Genomic DNA, 20069 nt, shown 5'->3' with positions numbered 1-20069 from the left:
ACCCTGGAAGTTTTTTTTCCTTTGGTTTGTCTTTAATGACAATGAGATCTCTAAGTTTCTCAGTCTGTAAGTAAACGTGTACATGAAATCGGATTTTCTCTGCGTTCACACGACATTCCCGATGGATTCGGATCCCAAAAACGGATTGACAAGAGAGAAGCAGAAACTTTGCTGTTATGTGAGTTTGGACTCCGGTTGTTAAAGGTGTTTAAAAAAAATTAGGAACAGTCTCAAACCGGTGTATTCCGATTGTATTCCGTATTCCCGTGATGCCGTATTCTGTATTCCCGACGCTCCGGAGCTGCTTGACTCTGTCGTTTGGGGACCAGCGTCTGCTCTCAGGTCGTCTTCGCTTTCTCAGGCTCTCCCCCGTGTTTCAGGTCCCCATAATAAACCTGTTTAGGATTAGAATTCGATCAGTTTATCTTCGCTTTATTATTATCCGATTATATATCATTTATTCTTATTAAACCAATGCCATCAAGGAGGTTCGTGACAGCGTGGGGTAGAAAAAGACGCTCTGCCTCGGCCATAGATCATTTTATTTTCTTATTAATCCAATAAATTTTCACTTGAAATCACAAAGCGTTCGAATTTCCGCCACTGAAATGTTAAATCGGCACGTCGTCTGTCCCCGTGTGTCTTCGGCGCCAGAAAGGAGTGTGTTCACATGGTGAAGATCAGTTATTCATGTGACAGATTTTTCTTTTATTGTGATGAAGTGTCCTGCGTGGGTTTACTCCGGGTACTCCGGTTTCCTCCCACAGTCCAGAAACATGTACATTAGGTTGATTGGTAATTCTAAATTGCCCATAGGAGTGAGTGTGAGTGTGTGTGGTTGTCTGTCTATATGTGTGGCCCTGTGATGGACTGGTGACCTGTCCAGGGTGTACCCCTGCCTTTCACCCAATGTGTGCTGGGATAGGCTCCAGCCCCCTAATTAGCGTGACCCTAATTATGAATAAAGTGCGTATAGATGGATGGATGGATGATGAAGTGATTGTGACAGCAGTGAAATTTTCATGACAGAAGCACCCGTCTCGTAGTGTTATGTCTCGTCTCTCAGGGTGTGTGAGCGAGAGACAGGGTGTGTGAGCGAGTCGTTTAGTACTTTGTCGCAATCTTCATCACGCCAGACGTTATGGTAAACCTCCAGACTTCCAGCTTAAGCTTGGGTTTTGTATTGCTGGTGGACTGGAGGACGTGTAGGTGGAATCTCCAGGATGTGTTAAATCGCTCGGGATCCCGCCACCTGAGGCGTGTTAATTAGCAGGTTAATTAGCGAGCACCGAGGGACAATGATTCCACTGGTCAGGACCGAGCAGCAGGTTGGAGATGACTCTGCTTTGAGCTGTTCACTCTCTCAGACACGCTTGTTCTCACTCCAGTTCTCATCCTGCGGTCAGTTCGGCAGACCAGTGTTATGTGGTTCAGTCGTTCCACTCCACACAGGAAAACCTGCTTTTACAGATTTCTGTAGAATAATCCAGTGAAACGCAGCCGGTTTCCTGGCGCACGTTCTCACGTTTGAGAAAGTGTCTGTGTTCCTGTTCCGGCTCCTGTTCCTGGTGTGAATATCGGGACATTCTGAACACTTCTGATCCTGAGCCGTTCTCCTCTGATAAGGCTTTACATGCTAAACAGATGCTCTGTTGGGGGGTGGGGGGATACAGGAGACAGGTGTGTGTGTGTGTGTCTGTGTGTGTGTGTGTGTGTTGACTAGAGACGTGTGTGACCAGGTGTATAATGTATCTATTGTGCTTCCTTTAGTCTACAAATCTTGTCAAGTCATTTATATTAGTGTAATTTCCAATCTCAGAAAGCTTTGATGTTCTACTGAGGGGTGTGTGTGTGTGAGTGTGTGTGTGTGTGTGTGTGTGTGTGCAGCTTGTAAAGCTGGTTTGGCAGCAAATCATTAGCGAGTGACTCTGGAGCAAAGCGCTAGCTCCCTTACGACCTGTTAATCCAAAATGGCTGATGTTTAGTATCTACCGGATCTTCAGGAACTCTGGATCCCACTCATTTCCCCTCCAGCTACAAGATCTCTCCGATCCCTCAAACATTTGTAAGATTTTGTTGAGAGAAAGAAAAAAAGGGAAGGCAGTGAGGTTTATCCAGTGGAAACTCTTAGGAATCCTGTGCTCTCTGATTAAAGTCCTGTGAGATGAATACCACAGCTGAGCTTCTGTACAAACCAGAACATCTGTCCAGCTGTGCCGATGTTCACCCAGAGCTCCTCGTGTAGCTCAGGTCGACGCTTGTGTGTGAGTGTGTATGAAAGAGAGAGAGTGTGTGTGTGAGTGAAAGTATATACAGTATATGTGTGTTTGTGTGTGAGTGAGAGAGACTGAGAGTGTGTGTGTGAGAGTGACTGAGAGTGTGTGTGTGAGTGAGAGTGACTGAGAGTGTGTGTGTGAGTGAGAGTGACTGAGAGTGTGTGTGTGTGAGTGAGAGAGACTGAGAGTGTGTGTGTGTGAGTGAGAGAGACTGAGAGTGTGTGTGTGTGTGTGAGTGAGAGAGACTGAGAGTGTGTGTGTGTGAGTGAGAGAGACTGAGAGTGTGTGTGTGTGTGTGAGTGAGAGAGACTGAGAGTGTGTGTGTGTGTGAGTGAGAGAGACTGAGAGTGTGTGTGTGTGTGAGTGAGAGAGACTGAGAGTGTGTGTGTGTGTGTGTGAGTGAGAGAGACTGAGAGTGTGTGTGTGAGTGAGAGAGACTGAGAGTGTGTGTGTGTGTGTGTGAGTGAGAGAGACTGAGAGTGTGTGTGTGTGTGTGAGTGAGAGAGACTGAGAGTGTGTGTGTGTGTGTGAGTGAGAGAGACTGAGAGTGTGTGTGTGTGAGTGAGAGTGACTGAGTGTGTGTGTGTGTGAGTGAGAGTGACTGAGTGTGTGTGTGTGAGTGAGAGTGACTGAGTGTGTGTGTGTGTGAGTGAGAGTGACTGAGTGTGTGTGTGTGTGAGTGAGAGAGACTGAGAGTGTGTGTGTGTGAGTGAGAGAGACTGAGCGTGTGTGTGAGTGAGAGAGACTGAGAGTGTGTGTGTGTGAGTGAGAGTGACTGAGAGTGGGTGTGTGTGAGTGAGAGAGACTGAGAGTGGGTGTGTGAGTGAGAGAGACTGAGAGTGTGTGTGTGTGAGAGAGACTGAGTGTGTGTGTGTGTGAGAGAGACTGAGTGTGTGTGTGTGTGAGTGAGAGAGACTGAGTGTGTGTGTGTGTGAGTGAGAGAGACTGAGAGTGTGTGTGTGTGAGTGAGAGAGACTGAGAGTGTGTGTGTGTGAGTGAGAGAGACTGAGAGTGTGTGTGTGTGAGTGAGAGAGACTGAGCGTGTGTGTGTGTGTGAGTGAGAGAGACTGAGCGTGTGTGTGTGTGTGAGTGAGAGAGACTGAGCGTGTGTGTGTGTGTGAGTGAGAGAGACTGAGCGTGTGTGTGTGTGTGAGTGAGAGAGACTGAGCGTGTGTGTGTGTGAGTGAGAGAGACTGAGCGTGTGTGTGTGTGAGTGAGAGAGACTGAGCGTGTGTGTGTGTGAGTGAGAGAGACTGAGCGTGTGTGTGTGTGAGTGAGAGAGACTGAGCGTGTGTGTGAGTGAGAGAGACTGAGCGTGTGTGTGTGTGAGTGAGAGAGACTGAGCGTGTGTGTGTGTGAGTGAGAGAGACTGAGAGTGTGTGTGTGTGAGTGAGAGAGACTGAGAGTGTGTGTGTGTGAGTGAGAGAGACTGAGAGTGTGTGTGTGTGAGTGAGAGAGACTGAGAGTGTGTGTGTGTGAGTGAGAGAGACTGAGCGTGTGTGTGTGTGAGTGAGAGAGACTGAGCGTGTGTGTGTGTGAGTGAGAGAGACTGAGCGTGTGTGTGTGTGAGTGAGAGAGACTGAGAGTGTGTGAGTGAGAGTGACTGAGAGTGTGTGTGTGAGTGAGAGAGACTGAGAGTGTGTGAGTGAGAGTGACTGAGTGTGTGTGTGTGTGAGTGAGAGAGACAGAGTGTGTGTGTGTGAGTGAGAGTGGGTGTGTGTGAGTGAGAGAGACTGAGAGTGGGTGTGTGAGTGAGAGAGACTGAGAGTGTGTGTGTGAGTGAGAGAGACTGAGAGTGGGTGTGTGTGAGTGAGAGAGACTGAGAGTGGGTGTGTGTGAGTGAGAGAGACTGAGAGTGTGTGTGTGTGAGTGAGAGAGACTGAGCGTGTGTGTGTGTGAGTGAGAGAGACTGAGAGTGTGTGTGTGAGTGAGAGAGACTGAGTGTGTGAGTGAGAGTGTGTGTGTTTGTATAAGAATGTCTGGAGGTTTTTTTAAATATAAGTTCTGGATTTGAGACACAGCCATGTGGACGAGACGTGACGCGCCCACCGCGGACAGATGTACCGAGCTTGTGTGTGTGTTTACCGTTACTGTGGCTCCACGGTACGGTACGGCTCAGTGTGGAAACCTGACAGACGAGATGTTTCACTTTGATGAGGCGTCTCTCTCTCTCTCTCTCTCTCTCTCTCTCTCTCTCTCTCTCTCTCTGCAATGCCACTTTCAATCCTTTTAATCCTTCAGATTTACATAAGACACAGGAGCGTGTATGTAAGTAATGCCGCTAGCGTAGACGCCGCCACGTGCATGTGCCCGAGGGAATTCTGTTTAGGGCAGGTTTCAGTTACATGCACCATAACGGCACTGTTGGTGCAGGCTTTTGGTTGTAGATCACCACCGCCAAACTGCCACTGCTGGGCAACAGAGCAAGGCCGTTAACCCTCTCTGCTCCAGGGGGGCTGTATCATAGCTGCCCCTGCGCTCTGATCCTCAGCTGGGATACGAGAAGAAAAGACTTCCGCGGTGCTGTGTGGCTATAATAAAATGATTGCTGTATAGATTCACCCCGCATCCAGTTGCCAAGGCTACCCAGCAGCTCCTGACTACCCCTCAGGTCACACCTCCACATGCATCTCTTGCGCCCCGGTGCAGAAACATCGGCTCCAAGCCGTCACACCATCGATACATGGGGTAACAAACAAAACAAGCCCCTGTATAAACTCAAGCATCATGGGAAAATGACAAGGGGAAAATATTTACGTTGGAGAAAAATCAGGAAGCTTTGCTCAAATTACCCATGATGCCCAGCGGACTTTTCCTGTTGTGCCAAAAAAGCAAAAAAAAAAAAGTGATAAAATAAAACCCCTAACCGCTCAGTGTGCTGAGGCATCTCAGAGCTAGCATTAGCATTCATTAGCAAACGGAGCCAGTTGCTTGGATGCTCTATAATGAGTGGAAGGCATTTATATTTACTGCTCTCATTGTTTTCAATTGACTCGTCTCTCTCTCTCTCACACTCTCTCACACACACACACACACACACTATCAAAGGCTTGCTTTGGCCTTGGCCTGGAAATCCGTCTCTCGCTCATCCACGTCACGTTGCACATTCCACTTCTCCCACCACCAACACACACACACACACACACACACACACACACACACATTCATACACTAAACCAACCCTGAGGCCCCAGCAACAAGCTCCATTAAGAAAACAGTACAAGGGTCCAATAGGCCCTTCAGATCCTGGGCTTGTTTTTTTTTTTTTTTTTTTCCCCTTTCTCTAATGAAGTCGGAAAACTCAAGTACCCTATTTTTTCGCTGCCTCCTTTGAAGGGTGCCAGGAGGTACAAAGTGTCAAAACAAGTCCAGCCTTTTGGTCTGGCTGTAGCATATGTGCGCAAATAATGCCTTTTGCCCTCGTCCTTAACACACCCACAATAAGGAGACGGGATGCACCGGTGCTAATTAGTCCCACTCACTTCCAGAGTGGTTTTTCCGAGGATCTGAAAGCCTCGCCGCTTGTATTGGGATGTGGTGTAAACAGTCCTGACTGTCCGGTTTCTTCTCGTTAGGGCATGATGTACACAAGACCGAAGTCTGATCTCATTTCAGGAGCATCATGAGGAACAGCATCCGAAAATACCTGGATTTTTAATACATGGATCATTTTTTTTGTTGTTTTTGTTTTCTCATTAAAGCTTGGGTTTTAGGGTGTTGTGCTCATTAAAACTCCCAAATGAGTGGAAGCTAATAGCTGGCAGTGCGATTATTACCTTTCTGATGTCTTCAATTCACCGTGTAAACGGGTTTTGCCGAATAGTTTATCAGAAAACGCGAGAGCAGAAGATTAACAATAAGAAGGTTAATGCGGAGTATTTCCAGTGCAGGACAATGCGAATAATGAGGCCATAAATAATATTCTCTAATCTCTAATCGGATGCTAGGATCTCGGACTGCATTTGAACTCGCATCGTAAATTTTGTGTAAAAGTAAATAAAAACAAAACAACACACTAAAAGGGAAAGGAACTCATAGTCGAGGCTATTTCAGGGTGACTTCAACCAGGAACTTCGATCCGAGGGACGTGTTCTTTGGCTTTGATGATCAGTCGAACGCAACACAAAAGAACCCTCCCTTCCCCCCACCCAAAATTCCAGCGAGGCTCAGACACGCACATTGAGCTCCAGCTCTTCTGTCCGGTTCTCTGACACACTGATGGAGAACACAAGCCTGAGCTGGGAATACCCAGGCGATCTCATTGGGAGACGCCACAGTGTCTGACAGCCTGATGACATCACATGGTGCAGCGTGATGATATGCTGATTATCCTCTTCCTCCTCACCTGTGCTGGATAGACTGGATCGAGTGATCAAGTTTTGTAGGAGAAAACGTCTCACAATTATTACTAAATACCTCAGGCCATTACACTGTGTGGCATGCCCTCTATAGTGCAGACAGGGCACCTATAACACACACACACCGTAAAGGAGCTGTTTTGTTTATATATGAGCTCTTACTCAGACCCTCATGTACCTCTCTATCCCCAGTAAACACACTCCAATGCCATGTCCCCGATATTGTCCAATCCTGCTGTTCCCGCTTCCATTAACAACACTCTCCACTCTCCAAGCTCTTGGAAAGCTCCTTGACTCCTTTGCTTTTGTGTAGAATGGAGTGTGTCTGCCCCGAGCGCCCCAGAGACTCTTTATCACTCCACTCGTCCACAATCCATCTGACGACACAAGGAGGACGCAGTAAATCTCCCCAACGTCCTCCTCCACCTCTTCCCAACACAAACACACAGAAAAGGCCTGCATATCTCCGTTGGTGCAGGGTCGAGTGTGTTGTGCGTTGTGTGTGTGTGGTTATGGCCTGTTTTGAAAGGAGGACGCTTTGTAGGCATTTTGGAGAACTGAGGCAGCCTTCATCCAGTTCATTAGAGTGCTCACATGCTTGGGCATGCCCTCGCTCTGGATTCCCCTCCATAATAACAATAAAAATGGATCATCACGTCTTACTCGTGGCGAGATTGCAAGCAAATGCGGTGTTTGCTTAGTGCTTTAAAGCCAAACGCTGGTTTTGATGTGTTTTCCTGACTGTTCGAATGCCGTTTTATTCATACAGAGCTTTAAACAATGGACATTTTCACAGAGCACAAAATCTAGGTATAGATTTCCAGTGCTTTGAAAAAGTATTTGCCCCCCTGCTTTGAGTCTTCTGTTTCACACCTCGTTTAAAGTCGAGACCCAGATGACCCGATTAAACGCAGGCCGCCGTTTGAATACGATCGTTTCATTTGTCAGAAAAGGGAAAAAAGTACTCAAACACCCCCCACCCCCCATGAAAAAGTAATTGCCCCCCTTGTTTGTTATGCAATCAACAAGCAACCCACATTTACTCAATCCTATCTCGTTAGGCCACACGCACTCAACCCTCATCACTTGAAACAGGACTTTTTCAACTCGAAGAGGGAAAAGCTCACTATGTGGCAATCGAAAGAAATTCCAGAAAACATGAGAAAGGAGGCGGCGGAAAGCCACTTCTAAGGCGAACTGCAGTGAAGAGCCATTATCTCCAAACAGAGAAAATTTGGAGCGGTGGTGAATCTTCCCAGAAGTGGCTAGTCTACAACATTCCTACAAAGAACACATCCACGACTCATCCAGGAAGTCGCAACAAAACCCAGACGAACATCTAAGGGACTGCAGACCTTGCTCGCTTCAGAGAAGATCAGAGTTTCCACCATTAGAGAGAGAGAGATGGGGTGAAGCTGTTACGCATGCCAGAGTTTCAAGGCCAAAGAGGGCCGTAAAAACTCGGGAGATTAAAACCTCTTAATGAGATCATCTTCTGTGGACTAAGTAGTCGAAAGAGGAACTTTTTAGGAAGAAGGCTTCTGTTAGATTTAGTGCTAACTCGACAGTGAAACTTGGTGGTGGTCGTAGTGGAACTTGGCTTTCTGCATGAAAATCCCAGTGGAGTACGTCTGGTTGTCATCTGAGCCTAAGCTCAGAGAAAGTCCACCTTTAAGTGGTCTAAAAGTCTCACCTGGAACCCTGGTGAGATGCTGAGAAGAAGACTAGACCAGATTTCCACCACAAGTCTGGTCTCCATACATCTGAAGCATTTGGCTCAATTTTTTTCCCCTCTCTCTGTCCTAAATTTATAACCCTTCCATTTTAAACAGCAATTCAATGATTGATCTCCAGGACCGTAATGTTGCCCATAAAGCAGGAATTCACGCTGCCCTGCTGTAGTAGTGTCCGGTTAGTGTTCAGTGATCTGAGCTTCCTGTTTTTACCCTCCTTGACTAATCTGCTTTAACTGAAATGATCACAGCCAGGAGACGAAGGGAATCCTGACAGAGATCTGCTCCTTGTTGCCAGTGATCTGCGATCTCCACTAAGACCGGACTTCTCTTTATCATCATGGCTCTCATTCACCACACACACAGTGGTTAAGGTGTTGGTCTACTGATCAGAAGGTTGATAGTTTGAATCCCAGGACCACCAAGCTGCCACTGCTGGACCTTTTGAGCAAGACCTTTAACCCCATAGATGAATGTAAGTCGCTCTGGATAAGGGCGTCTGCCACATTCCGTAATCGCTCATTTATCGGATATTTGGATCGTGGAACGTAATGGAGGCTAATTAACAAGGACAAAATACTGAACAATTGAATCAATGCCTTGATGCTGAAATAATTTAGAACTCGTGCTACACAAACTGAGCCGATCTGTTGAGTGCTCAGCATCCTGTTCAAAGCCGTGGTGTATTCTAAAACTGATTACCAGAATCGGCTCTGCGGGCGCGAGAGGCTGATCGATTGTGGGATTTGGTGTGTGTGTGTGTGTGTGTGTGTGTGTGTGTGTGTGTGTGGGAGGCAGTCAGCCTGGCTTTTGTGTGTTTTATCACTTCCTCCCTCGCTCTCTCTCACCTCCGTTGGAGTGATGATGTAGTTAAGTGGTGCCGCTGCGGGCCGAGGAGCGCGTGCGATTTCAGTAATCAGTCGAATTGCATGCCAGCTGCCTGCTTCCTCATTAGAAAGAGTCTGGCTCCTGGGATCTGGGGTCATGGGGTGACCAGCACCCACAAATATAACAAAGACTTGCACATGCATGAGCCGGGGCTGTCTGCAGCATTAAATTAGAAAGAGCGCGCACACACACACACACACACACACACACACTGAGAAATTAATCGACCACATATGCTCCGCTTGCTTTGTTGTTTACGCTCCGGATTGTTAGCACGCAATACAGGAAGGGATGCTTGTGATTTAGAATGAAAGATTTAGGATTTAAAAAAAAAAAAAAAAAACTAGCAAGCATCAAGTTTTTCAGTCTGTTGTCTGGTTTTACGCTGCTTTTTAAGACTTAACTCAGAAGCTTGTGGAATTAAAGTCATCCCACTAAATCCAGTTCCTTAACTGAGAGATCTCTTAAGATCACAAGACTCGCTGATTAAAAAAAAAAAAAAAAGTACACAAGTACCGTTATCCCAGACGGTGTCCCTGCACAGTAGGAGGATCTTCGTGACTCCTGCAGCGTCACCCAGAAGCTCTGGTGCTTTTACTGCTCACGGTCACGTTCAATCTAAATGTCAAATCGCACCAAGATGGACCTGTTCAAACACGGACGCTCAGAACACCTTCAGGTCTCTCGAGTAATTCCGTGTTAAGTGTGTATACGCATAAAAGCCTGATTTTTTGGGTGCTGATGTGTGATGTATATTTAGCTCCCCAGCTGTACAGCTGTAAAGAAAGCGTTAGAGTACAACGGAACCTCGGCTTACGAATTTTTGCCTTAAGAATTTGGCATACGAATCATTTTCCACATATGAACGAACCGAATGCAGCGCTGGCTAAGTCATGCATACGTCCGGGAGTCATTCAAAACTTCGAGCGAAGCCAGTTTAAGATTTTTTTTGCCAGTCAGCGAAAGATGTTTCGAAAGAGTCAACTCACGATACCATGCATTTAAAAGCTAGGTGGTTTTTCGAGTGTTTTTTTTTTTTTTTGCTCTATTTGTGTAAACAGTGTTTAATTAATGGTAAAAAGTGTCCATGTGAGTGGCCATGTTGGTTTGGCGTCGTTCTCTGAATTCCTGAGTAGTTTTGGTTGGATGTGGGGAGAAATGAGTTATACACTGACTTAAATGCGTTATAGATGTAAGTCAAGAGCTTTACACTAACTCCGGTCTCAGGAGTGTGTGTGTGTGTGTGCGCGCTCTTTAATGTGTAACTGTTGTGTGTCCTGTACAGTAGGTTAGCTACAGATCCTGCCACGCTGAAGTCCAGCTCCTAGAGACGACTGGTGTGTGTGTGGAGTTTTTACGCATCAGGCGATTTCAATTGTGGGTTTGAAAGTGAGACGAGGGGATTTGGGTTGGAACGCTATGAATGTGTGCACACACACACACACACATGTCAGAAAACCCACAAGCACCACCATGACAGCTGTCGGGGTCTTCAGAGTCTAGAGATGCATGTTTGCACACGTGTGTGTGTGTGTGTGTGTGTGTGGGTGCACATTTGCTCACTTTCATCCCTCATGGTATGACTTTCTTGCTCAGATCTTCACTTTTGCGTGTGTATGTGTGTGTAACAGGTGCTTGGCTTAGTTCCGTCACTGGCGCCTGTGGTCAGATATTTCCCCTTGGCCTGGTTCCACATGACCGCCCATTCCATAGCTCCTACTGACATTGACTTGTACCTTCTGTAAACTCATCACACGCAGTTGGAAACTTGAAGGACAAGGCTCCAGACTCGGCTCGGCTGCAGCTAGATCCTGTTTCTGTGACCAGCTTCATGCTCCGGACCACACCTCCTGTCTGACAGAGACGTATGTACGGCGGCTTCAAGGTGACGGATATGTCCGACTTCTTAAAAACATCCATCTTCCTGAGTGTGCTCTGTTCCTAGCTACACACATTGCAATCACTTTTCAATCGCACAAATGTTTACTTTTTGGGCTTGTAATGAATGCCTGCTGTTCTGAGACATGAACACACACACACACACGATAGCGTGTGCTCATGGTTCACTGCATGCACAGCGTTCCTAACAACAGGAGCTCGGTGCTTCGACAGCATGAATGCTGCAATACACAGAGTGAATCGGGATAGCAGGTATTAAAGCATATCGTCGCTCACCGCCGTGTCCTGAATTGCCTGTCAGCCTGTCGCTGCCTGCTCCCTAAAATCTTTAATCTATTCATAGCAGCATCACCACTTCCCAAAAGAAAGCGATACTCGGAAACACAACAGCGCATCTATTTAGGGATGTGACATTTCTGTATCGTGTATAATCATGTTATAATGTTGCTGAAAGAATCGTGTTACAGGCTGAAACTCGCAGGGTTCGTACACGTGAGCCGGCCGTCTCATCATGCCGTGCTCACGTGCAGTATTAGCTGAGATGTTACGTTTATCCTAGAACTGCGCTTTTGCACCTTGCTCTTGAGCTTGGACTTCCTGGATAAAAATCTGTTAAAAACGTTCCCGAAAGCATTCGCTGTTGTGCAACATGTCTTTATTCTGATTCATTTGTTCGGAACTCTCCCTCGCTACACCACGCTGAAGGTTTTCTAAAAGATAATTATGCACGTAAAAGGGAAGTCGTAAAAAACATTTCTTGCCCTTTTTCTTCCTACACATAGTCTAATCGTCCCCACGACTTTTACTGTTGTAGCCGAGGGACAGCGAGCAGATAAAGGCCTCGTGTCAGCTGTCACATGGCTATGGAGAGAAGAGCTAAAGATCAAACAAACCCTTTGGCTTCTGCACACTGAATTCTTTCAGAGTCCCGTGGGCTCGACATCTCTCGCATGCAAGATTGTAAAAACATCTCAGTAGTGATAACAAAAGCCGACTATCTCTGGCCAGCCTCCAGTCAGAGCTTGACGTCTCATGACCTGCCACCATTCTGCCATTAGGATGTTTTTTTTTTTTTGTTTGTTTGTTTACATGTAGTTATTTTCTAAATGGTTATTATCTAATGAGAACTGCAGCTTTGATTAAGGGCCCAGAAGCGGCTTTCTCGAAAGGCCTGATTTAACCTTTGCAGTCATTCATGAAGGTTTTCTGTTTTGCAGCAGGTTTGATCTCAGTTATCAAAAAAATCAAGCCTTATCTTTGCCCTATTTTTGTCCTTTTGTTAGTGAGATCAGGTCAGGTTTCATGCCACCGATGCCTGAAAGATGTTATCCCTCTGAGCATTAATAAGCTCATCTAAACCAATGCTAACTGCTGTTAACCGCTCATTATTCCTATCTAATTCATAAACTTGGGACTATTTGTGCATCACACCATTACCTTGTTAACATTTTATCAGCATGGTGTGTGGATCTAAGGGGGATGTGAAGTAGGACATGGCGGATATAAAGACATAAATGCTATCTGCTCCTTCAGACATTTTTCTATTGAGAGACTGGAGAGATAATTTGGAGCACAACTTGGAGTTGTCCCTGTCTGCACAGATCCTTGCACAGAATACAGGACTGGTCAGCTGAGCTTGATCTCTCTGGGTCCTGAAGGGTTCTCTGATCTCATGAAAAGCTAACACATTCATTACCAATAGCATGCTATTATAGAGGGATCAGGCCTCTCGGTCTAGCTAATTAACAGGACTTGCCCTTTACAACACGTCCATCAGTCATTACTACTTTGTTTTTGGGGACCATTTTCGGTCACACTAGTTTAAAAGTCATATTGTTCTCTCCTCTGAATTGGCCACTCCGACGAGGTTGAGAGAGTGACCTCTGAAAATCCCCCTGTGATCTTGGTACACAGTTGCGGCCATTGTACTTGCCTGATGATCAAATCCCTCTCTTCCTCTTGCAGTGTCTCTGTTTCTGCTTTAAGGGCTTTATGGAGTTAGAAAATGGCTACAGAAAACAGGAAATAACTTCCAGGTCAGTGAATGTGAGGTGAAGGGTCACTGCTGGGTTGGTCAGGCCATAAATTGTTTGACCCTTTGCTTCCCTGTTCTTCCACTAAACCGGTTAGTTTGTTTGTAGAGCCTCCCTTTCCTCTAGTGTAGTGAAGTGTGTTTTTAAAGCACGTACATTTTTGCGGTTTGTATTTTTGGATGTTTTTCTTGTCAACCACTTTCTCTTAAAGGCCTTCTGTCAGTGCCATCATCTCGAAATCTGTTTGTCCCCAGATGGGGGGTGTTTGGTCAGAAGGGGGGTGGGGGGGGGCTTCCCGGGGGCGAATTTCACACGTTCATCTGTGTTGGTAGGACAGCTGGTTATAGAGACAGGCTCAGCTCAAGCTGCTTTGACCACATTGTGTTCTGGCTCTCCTGGGGACCTGTCCAAAAAAAAAAAAAACCTGGCCACTCCTATTTTTCACTCTACTGACCTGTCAGCTGCTCACGAACAGCCCATAGGGGACTGCTCTTTGGGGACCTCCTTGCACCGGACCTCTGTTGGAACACTGCATGCCTGGGGGACTCTAGGGGCGCTCCCTCTTTTGTTCCCCGGTAAATAAGATCAGAGTTTTATTCCCTCTTCTCTTGTGTACAGAGAACTTCTCCTCAGGGGAGTAATGGGGCTTGGCAGGACTATCGATCACTGCCCCAACCTGACACCAGAAGCTGTTTTACACTTTTGTCAAAGGCAGCAGATTGAAGGCAGGCCTTTGTAGTGACCCAAATGACTTTTAAAAGGGTGGAAGGTTTAGTGGCCTTTGGAGTCTTTGTGAAGTGAATATTAAAGGACAAAAACACTGTTAGCCACTCCCTTATTAACTGTAGCAGCTAATTCCAGGGATGACCCACTGAAAATCAAACGCTTTTGGTATAGTATGAGATCAGGGTTTAGGTCTTCTAGAGCTGATCTAGCTAACGTGTGTGTGTGTGTGTGTGTGATGTGTTTTTAACATGATGACTGTTTTGTTTGTGGACCCCTGACCATCGCACCTACATGTGCTTGTTGAACATAACGTTTCAGGTTTAGTTCATGTTCGCTTGGCGTTCCACCAGATATTCCAGAATCCAGTTCCAGTTCATGAAAGGTGTTCAGCGGGGTGGAGTGTGGTCAGGTGACATTGAACGTTTGGTCACATAGAGTCTTTACACTTGCCCATTTTTTCCTGGTTCTGCTTGACTTCCTGGTGGAGTCAGGGCTCTGTGCAGGACACTCCACACCATGTTTCATGGAGCTGCTGGATCAGGTTTGGACCAGTGCTTCCTACTTTGTTGCAGCAGTTTGGAGAAGAACAACATATGGATTTGATGGTCAGGTGTTCACATATATTATTTGCTTGCAGCTCTATAGGAGAAGCAGATGTACAATGATCTAACTTTCTTGTCTTTACCCGTGCATTTCTTATTTCATTTTTTTTGGAAGAGAAGTCTCAAGGAGGTGAGGCTGAGTCATCTTTCTGATACAAACCCAACCCCAAAACGTGTTATAAATCATTCCACTGCCAAACAGGGACCACCAGCAACTGGCCAACAATCGTGACCTTTACAAAGACATGGCCGATTATTTCGCTTTATGTTGGAAAGCCTCTGTAATTATGAAAACGTTTGAGTGTTTTCTGTAGGAAAATGCTTAAGTGCTTTTTACGACTGCACACACACTCGCACTGCCCGAGGCACACTAACAAGGTTTCAGTCATGAAAGCCTGGACGTCACACACAGGCTAGACGTATTTGCGTCGCTAGCTTAGATGACAAACGGCTCATGGCTAGTTCTTTAGATTGTGTTTAGTCTGTTTTCTATTCTACACAGCAACAGCGGAGGGACAGAGCCTCTGCCAGGCAACATTTTCTTCTATTTTTAACTTTATAATGGTGTTTGAGGTCATACAGTGTGGTGAACCCTGTCACTGGGCTATGAATTATTGGAGATTAGAAGATCAGAACCAATCAGAAAGTATCTCCATCCGTCTGAATTCGAGGTCCTCACTGTGTCTGTTTCTATTCCAGGATTGTTTTTTTTTTTACGTTTGACTTATCAGATGAAGCAAAATGGCTGTCATAAAAGTAGGCATCGGAACAGCTGTAAGTTTTCACACCCCCCCGGTCCCACACAGAACACACTGGCTGCTTGTTGTTGAGATGGTTTCATAAAACAAGGTGACTTTCATTGTTATTTTTACTGAGCCGCCTCGCTCCTGCCTCTCCACAGTGCCCTTGTGACGCAGAAACCCGGCCTGCCTTGACGTCGTCGAAAGCAGAGCAAATGTCTGATGCTCAAAATATCTTACGTTAACAGTTCACGTTAAAAGCTGGCCTGGCTATTTCTCCATGGTCTAGACGTATTGTTGGAAAAGCATTCAAGGATTTCTAGAGCATCTCAGTTCAAGGTACGAACAATCTCCGCTTTAACAATTCCCGAGCTGCGTCTTCTAGGCCAAATGTCGTCAACACTACCTGTCTGCATGAACGGGCAGGTGACCATCTTCAGCTTTGTGTGTGTGGGGGGGAACGATCCTCTCATCTCCTTAATTAGAGGGAGGCACTGTGGAGGTTATCTTATGGGGATTAGTGGGAGGAGATTTGAGCAAGAAAGCCATACTTTGCCCCATAAAACGTGATTATCTGTCATTTTACAGCTCCCCCCCTCCTTTAGCGCGCCTGTTATCTGTCGCAGGCATGTCCTTGTACGTATTATATAAAAGATGTCATTAAAGTGTAAATATGGTGTGTTCGTGAATTTTGATAAGAATTTATCGGTAACATAGTAAAAGTCTTTCAGCCATAAAATCTGCTCATCCGGATAGAGGAAAGATGACACACCCTGCTTCTTCGAAATTTCTATTCTTTTACAGGAAATTGTAAATTGTTGATCAAATGAAAACTAAGGTTTTTATCGCCTGGTTTAAGTTGATTAGAGATTCAGCTTCTCAGGAGCAGATCACATCAAGTTCCTCTCCCGGGTAAACTGAGGACACGGTGGACACGGGTCCAAAGAAACTAGACAGACGGAGATGGTGAAGGTCAGGTGTTGTCCGAACTTCCAGTTCCTGGCTCTTAGGGTCAGTGTATTGCTTACATTTGTGCGTTCCGAGATGCTTTTCCCCTCACCGCCGTTATAAAGAGTGCTTATTTGATTCACTAGCACTTTGTCTCAAAGAAGCCTTACAGAAGTATAGAAAATGATACAGTTTAAAGTTAAGTTGTTGTTTATCTCTAACGTTTATCCCTTATGAGCAAGCCTGAGGTGACGGCGGTGAGGAAAAACTCCCTGTGATATGAGGAAGAAACCTTGAGAACCAGGCTCAGAAGGGAACCTCATCCTCTTTTGGGTGACACTGGACAGTAAATCTACAACAGTGACCAAGAGTTCTTGAACTAACTGGCCAGTGCAGTTTCTGAGATCATTATAGACTTAGCATTAAATCCTTCCTGCAGAAAGCTGACTGCAGTTCAGAGATGGCATGATAGTGTCCAAGTGGATCTATCCACAGCAGTCCCCTGGTTCACAGGCTGTCCACGCAGATCTATCCCCAGCAGCAGTGACCACCACGAGACTCCAACCAAGGGTAGAGCTTCTTACTAGTCTGGTCAATCTGACTTTTCTCAACAAGACAGCTCTGTTTTTTTTTATTTTTTGTAAGCATTTGTTGTGTGTGAAACTCCCACAAGATCAGCACTTTCTGCACCGTCAGCCATGCCACATCAATGAGATTACACTGGGTTTTATTCTCCCCTGAATATTAGATGTGAAGCTCTTGAGCCGTCTCTGCATGATTTTATGCTTTACACTACTGCCACACGATCAACTCCCCTATTGGATATCCGTATATAAACATGTCGATTTTTGCTGTTGGTATTTTGATCCTTACAGTAGCTCCCCAGACAGTGTGGTGTCACTCTGAGAGGAGTCAGTAAACCTGAGGATTTGTCAGTAATGAAACCCAATCTGTTGCCCTCGTCAGACCCTTTGCGAGGTATCGGGTGACACATCTTAGAAAGAGTCAGGCCCATGGGGTAAATCCTCCCGATTACACACAAGCCTGTAAACTGGAGCCAGCGCACCACCTGTTCACATTCCTGTGCCTTCAAACAGAGGGGCTTTCCCAGGGCTTTGATTCAGGACAAGGCCTGCAGTGGCATGGAAAATGGTGGAATGTTACGAGTTTAAAGAAAAAAAAAAAAATTTTGTGTAAAATCCCTCATGTGCAGACATCTGAATCTTAGATCACTATCACTAAGGATTAATATTGAAAAGAACAAAAAAAGTAAGTGTGTAATCTTTTCTTCCTTTGCTTTTGCTTGTGTTGTGAAATACATTTTAAGGATTTTTTAAATCCCAGCATCGGTCACGCATCCGAATTACGAGAGCATGAACATTCCTGAACTTTTTTTCATGATACAATCTTGGTGTTGCTCAGAGTTGATGTATTCTCTGCCCGTGTCGATGTTTTGGCGTGAGACGGTGGCCTTTTCTGTCTCCACCCTCCAATCGGTCCATCTCTCTCTCTCTCTCTCTCTCTCTCTCTCTCTCTGTTCTCTGCTTCCCTTCCTCCTTTTTTTTAAAAGGTGAATTGCACAGAGGGATAAATAAGGAGAAAGTTCCATTACTTTTCCAGCACATTGCACTGCACTACTTTTCTAGCAGCGCTTCTTTTGTTGGGCCCCAGCACCCCTGCCGGGCATTGTAGGAGAAGTCCTCCTCAGTGGGGGCTTGTGGGAAAGGCCGTGGGCTCACTCATCAAGGCTGACAAAATCAATGGAGTGGTGCACAAATAGGGACCCCAGGAATCCGACTGGCTTCAGGGCAGAAAAGGAGAATGAAAGTGTGCACTCGGGGCAGGGGAAGGCTCCGAGTGTAGTGTGGTCAGGATTCCAGGTTAGTTTGAAATGACAGCTTTTAGCAGAAGCTGTTCTCCACAGTGGCCCCATCAACAAGGGGCTCTTGTGCTTAAGGTTGTTGATCAAAAGATCGGGGTCCAAGCTGCCACTGTTGGGCCCTTGAGCGACCCACTCCAGGGGCGCTGTATCATGGCTGACCCTGCACTTTGACCCCAACCCTCCAAGTATGGGATATGTGAAGAAATAACTTAACAGCTGTAGCTACATTATTAGTACTATAACTTAGAATGAATACTGTAGCTTTAGGTGGGTTTAGAGGTTCTTTAAACTAAACCCCAGTTAGAGAGAGGCTAGAGACATTAAAAAGTCTTTCCTCTAATGTAAAGATTTTCAAGTTCTGGTTGGTGCAGATGTGGTAATTGGTCAGAAAAATGCTCCTTCTCTGAGGAGTTATTTAAACCCTGTGCTTTCATTGGCTCATTTTTCTTTTTTTGCTCTATATCAATTGTAATCATATTCTACGGCCTTAATATTTGCGATTTAACAAAGATTTGTGTCAATTAAACCTCTTTCCAAAGTTTGAGATCAGATCCAGATCTAATCAACTGCTTGATGGAGTCACAGAGCAGGTGTTGTGGATGAAAAGCTAAAGTTTCTAAAGTCAGATATCAAAGCCAGTTTAGAAACCGAAAGGTCGAGTGCTCCGTCCTTGTTGGTATTGTGTGTGTGTGTGTGGGGGGGGCAGTATTTCTGGCCTGGTGATGATGACGTCTGAAATATGGCTGTTTTGTTTCACCGGTTGACTTTTTTTCCGGTCCAACTTTTGGAAACTTGGCATCCTGGAATGTGATGGAAACGTAGCTCCTGCTAGTAATGTGTACGAATGCTGCCATGAGCCAACTCTGTCTCAAGTTCATCATCAGGAGAACAGAAAGGGGGTGGGGGTGGTGTGGGGGGGGAAGGATCCGATGGTAATTAAAGACCCTTGAGCGAAGGGGCCCTCTCCCTGTTAGATGGATTTCATCCCCCCCGTCTTTAAACTCCGCCCTCTAATCCCTGCTGGAACAAGCAAATTGGGCCTTTGAGGCTGTAAGAGGAGAAGGCCAAGGGGAGAGAATGGAGGGGGCGAGCTGTTCGAGCTGCAGCGTGCTAATAACTGCCTAATTAATCACGTCCTAACACTTATGTAGGAAACGCAGCATATACACACGTACAGTACAATAGAGCCACTGGCGTACAGCGGAACCTCCTCCCTCAATCCTTCCCTCTCTCCCTCCCTCACTCTCTCCATCACTTCGTGTGTTTTCGTGGATTTGTTTGAAGAGCGCTCTCGGCCCGATGGCCCGTGGGAGGACGAGGCTTGTGGTTTTTTGGCAAAGCGTTCCAATGAGCCTCTTTAAGAACGCTCTAAATTCAGCTCTTCTGCTTGCTCTTTGTGTCAGTTCTGCTCTTCCAAACCTTGTTTCTAATTCCTAATTTGTTTCGGTTTTGCACATTTGTTCCAGTTTACTATGCTTACAAAAAATGGCTTTGCTTGTTAATTCTTGTGTGTTATTTTTAGTTAGGGGAGGAGTAGGACATAAAGTTGCTAGCCTACACATCCTCAGGTTTGCTAACACGGTGATGTTTCATGGAAGGAGTCTCTAGTATCGCAGGGAAATCTGCGTCCTGTTAAAGTGAAGCAGAACAGCTCCAGTTCTCCAACTCTGAGGTAAAGATGGTGAGGATTTCATTTCCCAGCCTCTGAGGTGGGGGATAAGTGAGCTTGATACATAGACATCCAAAAATTTACCAATACTTTGTGCCATTTTTTATTTTTATTTTTTTCCCCCCATCGTCATTGCCACCCAAGGCATGACATTAAAATAAAAAAGTGCTCGATGTCACTCGGCACTTATCCAAAAACTCACGCTTTTTTGTTTTCTTTTTGCTTGGGGAAACCCCCCAGAAATTGGGTTTAATCTTTGTAGAGAATGAGCCTGGAGCACTTTTAATTTCACTCTCTGTTAGCTGTGACGCTTTC

The 20069-nt window shown here is 45.8% G+C and overlaps 1 protein-coding gene across 8 annotated transcripts in view; it reads left to right on the top strand.

Moving 5' to 3' along the window:
* Positions 1–20069, top strand: part of lrp4 (low density lipoprotein receptor-related protein 4) — a 78331-nt gene that overhangs the window by 689 nt on the left and 57573 nt on the right. The window lies entirely within an intron of this gene.

The sequence above is a fragment of the Hemibagrus wyckioides genome, linkage group LG10, assembly GCF_019097595.1.
Source record: "Hemibagrus wyckioides isolate EC202008001 linkage group LG10, SWU_Hwy_1.0, whole genome shotgun sequence".
NCBI classification, from domain to species: Eukaryota; Metazoa; Chordata; class Actinopteri; order Siluriformes; family Bagridae; genus Hemibagrus; species Hemibagrus wyckioides.
This window is presented reverse-complemented; position numbering and strand designations above follow the sequence as displayed.